The 13,477-nt window shown below is 44.6% G+C and overlaps 1 protein-coding gene across 5 annotated transcripts in view; it reads right to left on the reverse strand.

The window, feature by feature from the left end:
• The window catches only part of Pld1 (phospholipase D1), a 224,524-nt gene that overhangs the window by 180,284 nt on the left and 30,763 nt on the right, over positions 1–13,477 (reverse strand). For 3 of the 5 annotated variants that reach the window (XM_045161642.1, XM_045161641.1, XM_004652340.2), the window contains exon 1: positions 1,030–1,194. The exons of the other annotated variants lie outside the window; for them this stretch is intronic. The gene's annotated coding sequence lies outside the window, so the exon portion shown is untranslated. Of the gene's footprint in view, positions 1–1,029; positions 1,195–13,477 lie in introns of those variants that run through there. 5 annotated transcript variants of the gene reach the window in all.

Here is a 13,477-nt window from a genome sequence, read left to right on the forward strand (position 1 = left end):
ACTCCACATTTTCCAACAGAAAGAGATTCGAGTGGCAGTGAGAGATGTCTGGTAACACATTTTAAAACACGAGTATTCCCCCCTTGAAAGGAACATCCGTAAACACTCAAGACAGAGAAACTATCTCTTAAAAGGAACAAACTGTAGAACATCACCAAACTGAACCACTCTTCCAGAACAATCTCATTGCCAGATTACTTTGGGGTCAGACAGACATAGGTAAAATTGCCCTCCAGACCTTTAACTTAATGAGACGTAGAACTTTCCTCCTAACTCTTAATTTTATTGGCTTAATTTCTTTAGCAATATTATTAACATGGCTTTTACGTTTTATGGGTCAGACTTGATTTTTTACAGTTCGGTCTACTCCTAGGATACCCTCCTAGTCTGAGGAGCCACTTGTAAATAAACAGTGACAAGTGCCGACGGGGTTCTGTTCGGCTTGGCCCACCTGTGTGCTCTACTCAAACTGACCAGTGCGGGTATTCGATGGAACAGTCGAGAAAAGCCCCAAGTTTTTTGTTTTTTTTTTTTTTAAGCAAAAATTAAAGGGACAATCTGATTCATTATAACTTGAAGGTGTAGTAGGCCCGTGGGGCGGGGGTGCATCAGACAAGCGGGGAGAGACAACAGGGCTTACTAGCTTACAACACCCTGCTGCTTAGTGTTCAAGAAGTAAGAGAAAATCGCCTAGAATAAAACCATGCTTATCCCCCCGAAGACACACTATGAAGATTCAGAGAAAGTAATTCTGGAAAAGGAACTGAAAATGCTTACCAACAAGAACAGACCTCTAGACTGTCAATCCAATCCAACACATGCCTGTCATTTCCTCCCAGCTTCTGCTTGCTTAAAACGCTGCCAACCTGTGTGTGCCCCGTGCAAACCTGACCGCGACCCCCATAGGATCGGGGGCCGCGTGTTAATCGCTGAAGGAGCGCAGCCCCGGCCGACCCTTCTCCCCGCGGGTCAGCCTCACCCCCGGAGCACAGAAAGAGCCTGGCAAGGCGCAGAAAGCGTGATACTGACCCGGCGCCCCTGGGGAAGCGGTGGCTCCATCTTTCTCTACAGAAGGGATCCTGCCTTCATAGGAAACTCCTTCCTAGGAAACTGCGTCCAGAGTCGGGAGAAGGGAAAACCGATTACCCTGAGAACGCTCCCGGACAGGGAAGGCAGTCCTGTTCCCAAGCTCACTTCAGGCGGCCTCCTTCTCAAGGCAGCTGAAGCCAGCCAAGCCCACAAAAGCATGGGAGCCTATGAGCTGGAGTACTGAACTTGAAGCCACTCCCCGTTATGTTAAATAGACCCTTGGCTGTTGTGAGAAAGAAAAGCCACACACTGAGCTTGGGCTGCAGGCTGAATTCAGTTTTGCTCTGGGCTGCGCAAGAAAACCATTGCACAAAGTTGAACAAAGAGAACTCTCCCTCCCTTCTGGCCCCTCACATGAATCACTTTAACAAGGGCAATACAGACTGCCCTCTATGAGGACCGTGAAATGACGTTTGCTATTGTTGCTTAAGTAGGGTGCTGATCACTAAACACATAACAGTATAATTTCACACTGTGTAAGAGGGACATGCAACACTATTATGTCTGAGAATCAAACTCACATACTACCATTAGTTTTGGGTTTTTTTTGGTGTTTGCATAAAATGTTACTCACTAACACTCAGAAATTAACATAGTTCAAGGGCTGGCTCTCCAGCCTTAAAGGTTAAGTTGCATGCCTGTGAAGTCTAAGGACCCAGGTTCAATTCCCCAGTACTCATGTAAGCCAGATGCACAAGGTGGTACATGGGTCTGGAGTTTGTTGGCCATGGCTAGAGGCCCTGATGTAGCCGTTCTCTATCTCTATCTGCCTCTTTCTCTCTTGAATAAATAAATAAAATATTTTTCTAAAAAAAGAAATTCACAAAGTTCAAGAGAAAACTGTCAAAGAACCATCTCATGTCTGACTGTGATATGGTGTCTGCAAATGTTACAAATCCCCTTCATAATAAGAGCTCCTGGTTTCCATTTATGACCCATCTGTGAGATCAGAAGATCCTCTCCCTTAACTGTTAACTGCCTTGTAATAGCACACAGTATGGCCTCAAAGTAAGAAATCCAAATTTAGTTTTTATTCTAGAAAAATGAAATTGATAATAATACCCTTAAAACACTTAAACCCCAAAGCAAAGTATATTGCTTAAGAAACAGAAAAGCCCCAAGCTCAGCTTCAAAAGAGCATGCTCATAGTAAAGACTATTTACCTTTATCTTTTAACTCCAAGAATGGTTTTTAAAATGAATGACTTGTTTCTATTTTGTTTAAACAAAGTTCCAGTTTATTTAAATAAAGTTTCAACGTGATGATCTGTGTTTCCTAAATTTATTGTTTTCTAAACCTTACTATTGTACCAAATACAAAAAAAAAAAAAAAAAAAAAAAAAACTTGATTCATTTTTTTCCCCAAAAAAGACATGCATATATTTCTGGCTAAAACTAAAGTTACTCAACACCTATGAAATTCACAAGACCTCAGACCTAACACCCATTTCGTTCACTTCCTCTATCCAGATCAAAGCTCCACAGTTGTTTTGTTTGTAGTAAAAAAAAAAAAAGAAAGAAAGAAAAGAAAAGAAAAAGAAAAAAGAAAAAAAAAAGGTGCAGGAGGGAGACAATTTCAGCCATCAGTGAGAGAGCAAATCCAACCTCGAGCCAGGTAGCTGGTGACTTAGAAAGGAGCCAGCACCCCACCTGCTGGCAGAAGCAAGAGAAGACTGGAATGCTTAAACCTCCAGGGAAACAGTTCTTGCAGGTTGGAAGGAAGAACCAGTTATAAGAGCACATTAATGTCACATGCGGTGTGCGGCTCACAATCATTCAAATGTTTCTCCCAAAAGAGTAGGGTATCTCTAGATAATATGAAGATATTCATGCTCAAGAAAGTCATAAAATTCAAAACCACCTCTTATTGGATCTAGTTTGCCAACATATGTGATTAATGTTCCCAAGGAAAGCCTCAGTTAAATATTAACCTCTTCTCTGCCCAACAGCTATACAAAATCAGCCTATGGCATCAGCACAGTCTTGGAGATCTCTCCTCTGCTCAGCTAGATAAGTTAGTGAAGGGATAATGGTGCCATCGTTGTGTTAAAAGTCTCAGCTGGGCGCTGGAGAGATGGCTTAGTGGTTAGGGCACTTGCCTGCAAAGCCAAAGGACACAGGTTCAATTCCCCAGTACATACAAACATATATTTATTTTCTTTTTATTTCTTTTACTTTCTGGTGTGTATGTATGTAGTGTGTGTGTGTGTGTGTGTGTGTGTGTGTGTGTGTGTGTGTGCACTGTGATGGAGGAAAGAGGAAAACTTTCAGGCGTTTGTCATCACTTTCCACCTCGTTTTGAGGCAGGCTGTCTTGTTGCTACCCACTGCTGTGTGCGCCAGGCTAGCTGGTGGAGGAAACTCCTCTCTCTGCCTCCCATCTCGCCATCAGCACGCTGGGGACCTGACTCAGGCACTCGGACTAGAGCTGAGAGTACCTGATCCACTGAGGAATGCCCCAGCACCCCCGCCTCCATTTGCTTCCCCAGGACAGAGGCTCTCACCCGACCCACTTCTGCCATCAGCAGTCAGCTGGCCCTTGCAGTTCTCTGGTCTCCCTGGGTTTCCAGCTCAAAGCTCGCCCATCTCACCCTGACTGGAGATGCAGCTGAATGTGCTTTGCAATCTATCACGCATCTAGGTTTCCATCTGTCATACCCCAAGCGAAGCCCTCACTGAAACGAGTAGTCAGAAACTCCACGACGAGCTATTCCACGTGACTCTGCTCTGGTCTCCCTGGCGCTACTCACTGGCCTCCATTATTTACTCGGTGACGCGTGTTGCCAGGGCTGCGGTCATGACAATGACACTCATTGTCCTCCTATCCTCTCCCTATTCTGAAATGGCTGTCTCAGCTCCTCTGAACTAATGTATTTTATTTCACTTCTCTTATATTTTTAAAAAGGTTATTTTCTTAATTACTTTGAAATCTGGCCTAGCCCTCCATCATGTAACATCATGAAAATTGGAAGTCACAAAAAAGTCGAGGTACACTAAAGGCAAACCTTTTCATGTTATTGTAACTTTCAACAAAATGATATCACTCTTGTGTTTTGCATGTGTATTTGTGTGTGGTAGGTGTGTGGAGGTTAGAGGTCACTGTAGGGGTCTTCCTGAGTCACTCTCCAAGTATCTTTTCTTTTTTTTTTTTTTATATTTTATTTTTATTTATTTATTTATTTGACAAGGAAAGAGGGAGAAAGACAGAGAAAATGGGTACACCAGGGCCTCCAGCCACTACAAATGAACTCCAGACGCTTGTGTCCCCTTGTGCATCTGGCTAATGTGGATCGTGGGGAATCGAACCTGGGTCCTTTGGCTTTACAGGCAAATGTCTTAACTGCTAAGCCATCCCTCCAGCCCGTTATTTTTCTTTTAAGACAGGGGTTCTCACTGAATGTGGAGCTCACTACTATGGCTAGTCTAGTTAGTCAGCAAGCCCCAGGAATTTTCCACATCCACAATGCTGGCATTACAGGCACATGCCACCACACTTGGCATTTTACATGGGTGCTGGGGATCTAAACCTAGGGCCTCATGTTTGCACATTTCCCATTGAGCTATCTCCCCAACCCTAAAACCGTATAATTTCAAGCATATTTCTTAGAAATTTTTAATATTACATTTATTTGAAAGAGAGGCTCAGAGAAGGAGAGAGAGAGAGAGAATGGGCATGTCAGGGTCTCTAGCCACTGCAAACAAATCTGGATGCATGTGCCATCTTGTGTGGGTACTGGGGAATCAAACTTGAGATCTTTGTCTTTGCCAGCAAGTGCCTCAACCACTAAGCAATCTCTCTAGCCCTCAAGCATAGTTTTTAAATACTTATTTTATTTTTAAAGTATTTTTATTAATCTATTTGAGAAAAAGGGAGAGAAAAAGAAGAGGCAGAGAGAGAGAGAATGGGCATGTCAGGTCCTTTAGCCAATGCAAACGAACTCCAGACACATATGCCACTTTACATATCTAGTTTACATGGGTACTGGGGAATTGAACCTGGATCCCTAGGCTTCGCAAGCAAGTGCCTTAACATTTACACCATCTCTCCAACCCTTAATTTTAGTTTTGAAACAGGGTCTCACATATCTCAGGCTGGCCCAAAACTTGCTATGTAGCTCAGGACAATGTGAACTCCTGAACTCCCTGCCTCTCCCTCCCAAGTGCTGGGATTACAAGTGTGCGCCACCACACTTGCTTTTATACACTACTGGGGATCAAAGCTAAATGAATGCTGGGAAGGTACTCTGCCAACTGAGATACATTTCTAGCCCCCTTGAACTTTATCTTTTTATTCACACAATTTCTCATTATAGTTTTTCAGTGACCATGATTAGAAGGCACATGATACTTGGCTATGACCAAGACAGAAAAGACTAGGCAAATGTAGAAATTAAAGGTTAGTTAACTTGTATTTTGGCATACATATTAACAAAACTCCACATTTTGTTCAGCAGATTATATTGTGTTGTACTAGATATGCAAAGCTATATCGCCATCAGTGTAAAAAGGAAATACTGTGTTATATGGGAAGGAGTCAAAGGGACAAATTATTACATATATAATAAGCATGATATGGGGAACAGTCAAAACAATCTGTAAACTGAATGAACTTTTTTTTTTCATTATAGGCTAGCTCATTAATCCTAAGATACAATATGGGTGAGAGACTGGAGAAATGGCTCAGCAGTTAAGATACTGGCCCGAGGGCTGGAGAGATGGCTTAGCGGTTAAGCGCTTGCCTGTGAAGCCTAAGGACCCCGGTTCAAGGCTCGGTTCCCCAGGTCCCACGTTAGCCAGATGCACAAGGGGGCGCACGCATCTGGAGTTCGTTTGCAGAGGCTGGAAGCCCTGGCGCACCCATTCTCTCTCTCTCCCTCTATCTGTCTTTCTCTCTGTGTCTGTCGCTCTCACATAAATAAATTAAAAAAAAAATTTAAAAAAATATTTAAAAAAAAAAGATGCTGGCCGGAAAAGCCTAATGACCTGGGTTCAATTCCCCAGTCCCCACATAAAGCCAGATGCACAAAGTGGCACATGCATCTGGAGTTTGTCTGGAGCATCTAGAGGCTCTGGTGTGCCCATTTTCTCTTTGTGTCTATCTGTCTCTGCTTACAAATAAAAATAAAATATTTAGGGCTAGAGAGATTGCCTAGTGGTTAAGGCACTTACCTGCAAAGCCTAAGGACCCAGGTTTGATTCCCCAGTACCCATCAGATGCATGCCTATTTTTTTTCTCTTTCTCTAATAAATAAATAAGATAAAAATATTTTTTATTTTTTTTTATTTATCTATTTGAGAGAGACAGACACAGAGAGAAAGGCAGACAGAGAGAGAGAATGGGCACGCCGGGACCTCCAGCCACCGCAAACGAACTCCAGACGTGTGCGCCCCCTTGTGCATCTGGCTAACGTGGGTCCTGGGGAACCGAGCCTCGAACCAGGGTCCTTAGGCTTCACAGGCAAGCGCTTAACAGCTAAGCTATCTCTCCAGCCCAAGATAAAAATATTTTTAAAAAACTAAAAATAAAAACTTAGGAAGCAAAACCTGATGTAAATATACCATCTGCCTTAATACATGCTATCATTCCTACATACATTACTTGGGTTCTACATAAGATTTAGTTATATACCAATTCAGTCTTCTTTATACCTGGACTACAAGAGACTTGGCCTCAGAGAACAGCAAGGTCATAATGGGGGCTAGAGAGATGGTTCAGTGGCTCAGATGCTTGCCTGCAAAGCTTAACAACCCAGGTTTGATTTCCAGTACCCACATAAAACCAGATGCACAATGTGGGAACTCCATTTGCAGTGGCTGGAGGCCCTGGTGTGCCTGTACTCACTGCCCTCCCCCATCTCTCTATCAATCTACCTCTCTGCTTGCGAATCATTTTTTTAAGTTCAAAATTGGTCTCTGGGCCCCAGAAACAGAAGCACCACACCCTCCTGACACTGGCTTAAGCGCGGTCCACAGTGACAACTGCACAGGAAGACAGCTTGACACCTGCCTGGGCCCTGTCTGTAAGAAGGCACTCAACTAGCAGCAACAAGCCCAGAATAATTTACCTTCTTTGCTACTCCCTAGAAACATCTCCTTCTTTTTTTTTTTTAATTTTATTTATTTATTTATTTGAGAGCGACAGACACAGGGAGAAAGACAGATAGAGGGAGAGAGAGAGAACGGGCGCGCCAGGGCTTCCAGCCTCTGCAAACGAACTCCAGACGCGTGCGCCCCCTTGTGCATCTGGGTAACGTGGGAATTGAGTCTCGAACCGGGGTCCATAGGCTTCACAGGCAAGCGCTTAACCACTAAGTCATCTCTCCAGCCCAACATCTCCTTCTTTTCTGATCGGATTTAAGTTAGGGTTTCCTGTTGTCCCCGATACTGCCTTTAGCCTGAGCCGCCTGCTTTTGTTCCTATCCTGTCTCTGCATCAGTATCACACAGCTTCTCACTAGACCATTCCTTCCAACCACTGGCTTATTTCAATTTTTCAAACCATTTAAGCGCCCATTCCCTCTAGGCTTCTGCCACTGTCCTATCTGAGATGTCCTACTGTCTCCTCACCAGCATTTTGAGATGCAGCCCAGGCCCAGGGCCCATGCAAAGCCTTCTTGGATTTTTTTTTTTAATCACGCAACCCTAGCAGAAGCAAGCTCATTAGCCAGCTAATTATGCTCCTAGGCATTCGCTCTATTGTTGTCAGGGTTAGCTACTTAAGTATGCCATAGCGTTGAACTTTGCATGTGTCATCAGGGGATTATATTCCAATCAACTTATGACATAGGTGAAAAATATCAAAAGTACAGACAATGTATTCAGTACAACAAAACTGCGGAACATGATCATTCCACCTTAAAGATGCGCAGAACACTTAACATCAGCCTCAGATGGGCAAATCATCCAACACAAAGACTATTTTATGACAAACGTTGAATATCTGAGGCCAGGATGTTACTCAGGCATTTGCCTGGTATGCACAAAGTTCTGGGTTCCATCCCAAGCACTGCAGAGGCGGAGGCAAGAGGATCCAAAGTTCAGGGAACATCCTTGGCTGCATAGTGAGTTTGAGGCCAGCCTGGGCTACCTGAGATGCTATTAAAAAACAAACACACATAGAGACCAAAGATGATGCTTAGTGGTAGGATGCTTGTCTAGCATGCCCAGGGCCTGGATCTTAGGCCTAGTATATGGTCTCTCATACATAAAACCAGGCGATGCGAAGTGAGTACTATGAAGACAAGAACACAGGAAGGGACTGGAGATCGATGGGGAGCGGGGGGGGGGGGGGGTCGCGACCCTCCCTCCCAAGCAGTCAGAAGAGATCTCTCTGAGGGGGGGCCACTCAATCGGAGACCTGAATGAAGAAACATAACAGGCCATGTCATTTTCCAGGGAAAATTTCCAGGCAAAAGAAACGGAAGCTGCAAAGGCCCCAAGCAAAGCAAACTTGGCCCATCATGGTCAAGAACAACAAGAGGGCTGGTGTCCTTAGGGCTACGCGAGAGGGCAAGTCAGAGAAAGACAAAGAGGTCTGGTCATGGTAGGCTTTAGATATCACTGCAGTCTGGGTTATTTTTTTTTCTTCTAAATATAATAGAAAGATTCTGTGACCTTTTAATCAGGTGAGGGAAACATTGCTATTTTAAACGATTACTCAAACCATGTAAGTGTGGACAGAGGTTGCATATTACTTAGGTGAATACTGGGATAGTCCCAGGAGGAAACTGCGGGAGGGGTCAGAGCTAAGGTACACGGTGCAGACTCCTTCATGAGGGCTGCACGACTGTGTGGAAAAGCAACTGGGAGGTTGCTGGGGATGTAATTCAATTAGCAACTGTTTGCCCAGCATGCATGAAGCCCTGAGTTTGATCCCCAGCATGATGCAGGCATGAAGCAGGCACGGTGGTACACACCTGTAACCCCAGCGCTTGGGAGGTTCAGGAGTTCAAGGTCATTTTCTGAGGGAGACCTGGTGTACCTGGGACGCTGTCTCAGCCTGGAAGATGATATGTACAAGCCACAGATCTGTTGTTTGTGTGTTTGTTTTCAGGGGGCTGATATCTAGGATAACTCATAAGCAACCACAACTCAATACAAGATGGCTGAAAATTTCACCAGGGAATTCTCAAAGGAAGATAAGCCGATGACGCATAAGCACGCAAACAGGGTGTGGAGGAACATACCTCTCATCACAGTGCTTGGGAGGTGGAGACAGGAGGATCAGATGGTCAATACCAGTCTCCACTACATAGCGAGTTCAAGGCCAGCCTGGGTAACACGAGACCCTGTGTGGGGGTGGGAACAAAAACACACCAAAAGCACATGAAAAAGTGACAAATGTTGAGTCAGAGAAATTAAAATAAAGAAACAAAATGTGATTCTGCAACCTCCTCACCAACATGAGAATCACTAAACACGGCTAAGGGCTAGAGAGACGTCAGAGCGTAAGAGTGCTTTGCCACTTGCATGAAGGCCAGAAAGGGCCTGAACCCACTTGAATGGATCTGTATAAACAGCTGGGTGTGACTACACTTGTCTGGAGACACCAGAGAATCACAGGGGTTTGGGAAATTTGCAGCTCTGTGTTCAGAGAGAGGATGCGTGGGGAAAGGATATCTGGCATCTGCACACCTGTGAGTGTATCTGTACACCCATGTGCACACTCACATACATGACACACACAGTCACACAAGGATGGCTGCTACATCCAAAGGTAGCAAGATACAGAGTCAGGTGCGACTCTCAAACTGTTGGCTGGAGCATCAAACAGTAACCGTTTTAAGAAAATTTCTTGCAGTTCCTTATAAAACCAACATATGCCTACCGTATGACTCAGTCATTTCATTGCCAAGTGTTTGCCCAACAGAAAAATGAAACAAATCTCTACATAAAGACTTTGTGCTTGTTGGTGGCAAGTTTATTCGTGATAGCCCCAAACTGAAAACAACCAGGCATCCATCAGTAGAAAAAGGAATAAGCAAGCGGGGCGTGGTGGCGCACGCCTTTAATCCCAGCACTCGGGAGGCAGAGGGAGGAGGATCGCCGTGAGTTGGAGGCCACCCTGAGAATGCAGACTGAATTCCAGGTCAGCCTGAGCTAGAGTGGGACCCTACCTCAGAAAACAAAACAAAACAAAAACAAAAAAGAAAAAGGAATAAGCAAACTCTTGTGTAGTCAAAGGATGGAATGGTATTCGGCAACAGGATGGATTACTGATATACATGGTATGGAGCCATGTAAAGAATATTGATCTCAGTGGGAGACAGAACACCGAAGAGGGACTATTGTGTACTTTAATCTTTAGGATTTCCCAGCAAAGTAAAAAAATAACATAGAGTGGGGAAAATCCAAAACAGTGTTTTCTCTGGAAGGAGATGGGAGGGTGGTGAGAGGGCTGATGCGGAAGGAGCATAAGGGACCTTTCAGTGACAGCAGTCACATTCTATATGTTGGCAAGGGCTTAAGAATTTCAGAATTGGGCACACAGTCATCAGAACCCTGAAGAATCGTAGGCTTAAGATCCGTGCATTTCAAAGTCTATAAATATTCTTCCAAACAGAAAGCTAGTCAGGTGTCGACGGTTGAAGCTAACATGTCCCCCATGGGTTCATGTGTTTGAACACTTGGTCTCCAGATGGTGGTGCTGTTTGGGAAGGTTGTGGAACCTTTTAGGAGGTGCTGGGTGGGGGGGGGGGGTTGACTTTGCTGGAGGAAGTGAGTCACTGAGGGTGGGCCTTTGAGCTATCTCTACTTCCTGTTTACTATCTGCTTCCTGATTAGGTTACTACATGACCTGCTGACTCCCCACGCCTCCTGCCATACCTTCACCCCATGAGGGACTACACAGGAACTATAAGCCAAAACAAACCCTTTCCTTCCCTGAGATACTTTTTGTCAGGTATTTCCTCACAGCAGTGAGAAAAGTAACTAATCCGCTGGCCATGGTGATGTGTTCCTACCATTCCAGAGCTCTGGAAGCCCAGGCAAGATTGCCACAAGTTCAAGGCCAACCTGAGCTACACTGGGAGTTTGAGGCCCACCAGGGCTACCGGGCATGCTTCTCTTTGAAAAGCAAACAAGCAGCGTGGGGTAAGGAACAGCTAGGGGCTGGACTCAGTAGCAGAATACTTGCCTAGCATGTGCGAGGCCCCTGCTTCAATCCTCAGCCCTGCAAATAAGTAAATAAATAAATAAAATAAGAAAGGCAAGTTGTCATTTTTTTAATGTGGGGTAGTGTGTAAGGAGTTAAAGATAGCAAAAATGGGCTCGTCTACTCCAAGAGTTTTGCTTTAAAAAACAGAGATACGCAGCAAAGTAGAGGGGGATAAGAAATTAAGTGGCAATCTTTACATTTTTTAAGTGAAGCAGTAGTTTAGCTTGTCTATAAGTAGAGCAGACAGCCTCAGTTGCTAGGATGAAATTTCAAACCAGGCACAGTGATGGAGGAAGGGATTTGTTGAAGCTTGCAGATGGAGTGGAAGTTTCATAATGGTAGAAGGAGCCGGCCGCCTTTCACAGGTCCAAGTAGAGAAGAAAAAAAAACAAAAAAAACCACCAGCACAAGTAAACACACTCCAGGAACCCAGGATGGCAGAACTCAGGCACTTTGCATATCTTTTGATTAGAATTCTGGGTCCACGCTCATACCTTAGGGCTGGGCCCTAGGATAGCTCCTCAGTGACACCAAGTTACAAGTTTTAATAAAACTCCTGAATTATTTGGGGGGAGGGGAGACATCCATTCAAACTATCACAATGAGGGCTGGAGAGATGGCTTAGTGGTTACGCACTTGCCTGTGAAGCCTAAGGACCCTGGTTCAAGGCTCAATTCCCCAGGACCCACGTTAGCCAGATGCACAAGGGGGCGCACGCGTCTGGAGTTCGTTTGCAGAGGCTGGAAGCCCTGGTGCGCCCATCCTCCCTCCCTCCCTCCCTCCCTCCCCTCTCTCTCTCTATCTGCCTCTTCCTCTCTCTGTCTGTCACTGTCAAATAAATAAATGAAAATAAACAAACTATCACAATGAGATAAAGTGTGACATTTTAATATAAATACATGATGCATCAAGATGAGGTCAGGGTAAAAACTTCTCACCTCAAGCCTTTAGTATTGTTTCTGTAAGGAGCACCCAAAATCCTACCCTCTAGCTATTGTAAAATATACGACTAACTGATGTCAACCATAATTATCCTACTGTGTGCTATCGAACATAGATGTTATTGTTTCCATCAAACCATCCCAGGATCTTCCAACCATCATCTATTCACCCTCCTTCCCCACGTCATTCACAGGCAGAGGTAACCAATACTCTGCTTTTGAACTGGAGAGTATCAACTTCTTAGATTCCACATAGGAGTGAGAAGGTGAAGATTTGGTTTTGTTGTGCCTTATTTCACAGAACATAATTCAAGGAAACACCTTTGGAGAAGGAAGCTATTAGAGAATGTTTGAATAATGGAAATGATCCAGTCAAACAAAGACGGGGAACTTTAATGATGCTGGTGGGAAGATTCATAGCTCTCATGGGGAAGGGGCAGCAGATCAGTCACAATGGGCGTCATGGAGATCTCACCACCATAGTAAGGAGCAGAAGGTGGGAAACAGGCTTGCCCATGTGGGAGGACTTGAAAGTGGGGGAGGGGTTAATTTTATCTTGGCTACTTCCAGTTTTTCCATGGCATGTGACATCATTAGCTAAGAGAGCGGGAAAGAGATGGAGGTTTGTGGGAAGAAATAAAGATATGTAATAGTCACTTGGGAGGTAAGAGAAGGAATTCATTGGGGAATATTGTACGGCTACCCAAGAGAGCTGAGTGTAGATGGAGGGCAGTGTGGTCAAGCTAACAGCATCAGAGCTGCCTATATATGTGTTTTCTAGGCATGAGGGAAATTGTGCCTACCTGATCTCCATTTTAACACCACTAAGGTTGCTGGACAGTATAACAGAAGGAAGAGAGGCAAGTGACGTCATCACAACTGGAATGGTGTAAATATTCATTGTCAAAAGGACTGGATTTAGAATCTCGTAGATGCACCTCTGGGCATGTGTGTGAGGGCAGACCCACCAAGAATATGGGTGGCAGCCTTTTTCAGGGTCTGGGGACACAGAGTGAATCCCAAAGGGAAAGCAAGTAGGTAGGGTGTCTGCTTTCATCTCTCTCTGCTTCCTGATGACAGACACAATGTCACCAGCTGCTTCATGTTACTGCTGCCAGGATGGACCAAATTCCTCAACCCGTGAGTGAAAATAAGCCCTTTTCCTTTAGTTTCCCTTTGTTAGGCATTTTGTCCCAGTGACAAGAAAAGTAATTAATACTAACACAATGACCAGGGACCATGACTATAAGGAGAGGAGATGGAACCATTAGACCACATGGGCACAAAGGGGAGG

Source organism: Jaculus jaculus, chromosome 11 (genome assembly GCF_020740685.1).
Source record: "Jaculus jaculus isolate mJacJac1 chromosome 11, mJacJac1.mat.Y.cur, whole genome shotgun sequence".
Lineage (NCBI taxonomy): Eukaryota > Metazoa > Chordata > Mammalia > Rodentia > Dipodidae > Jaculus > Jaculus jaculus.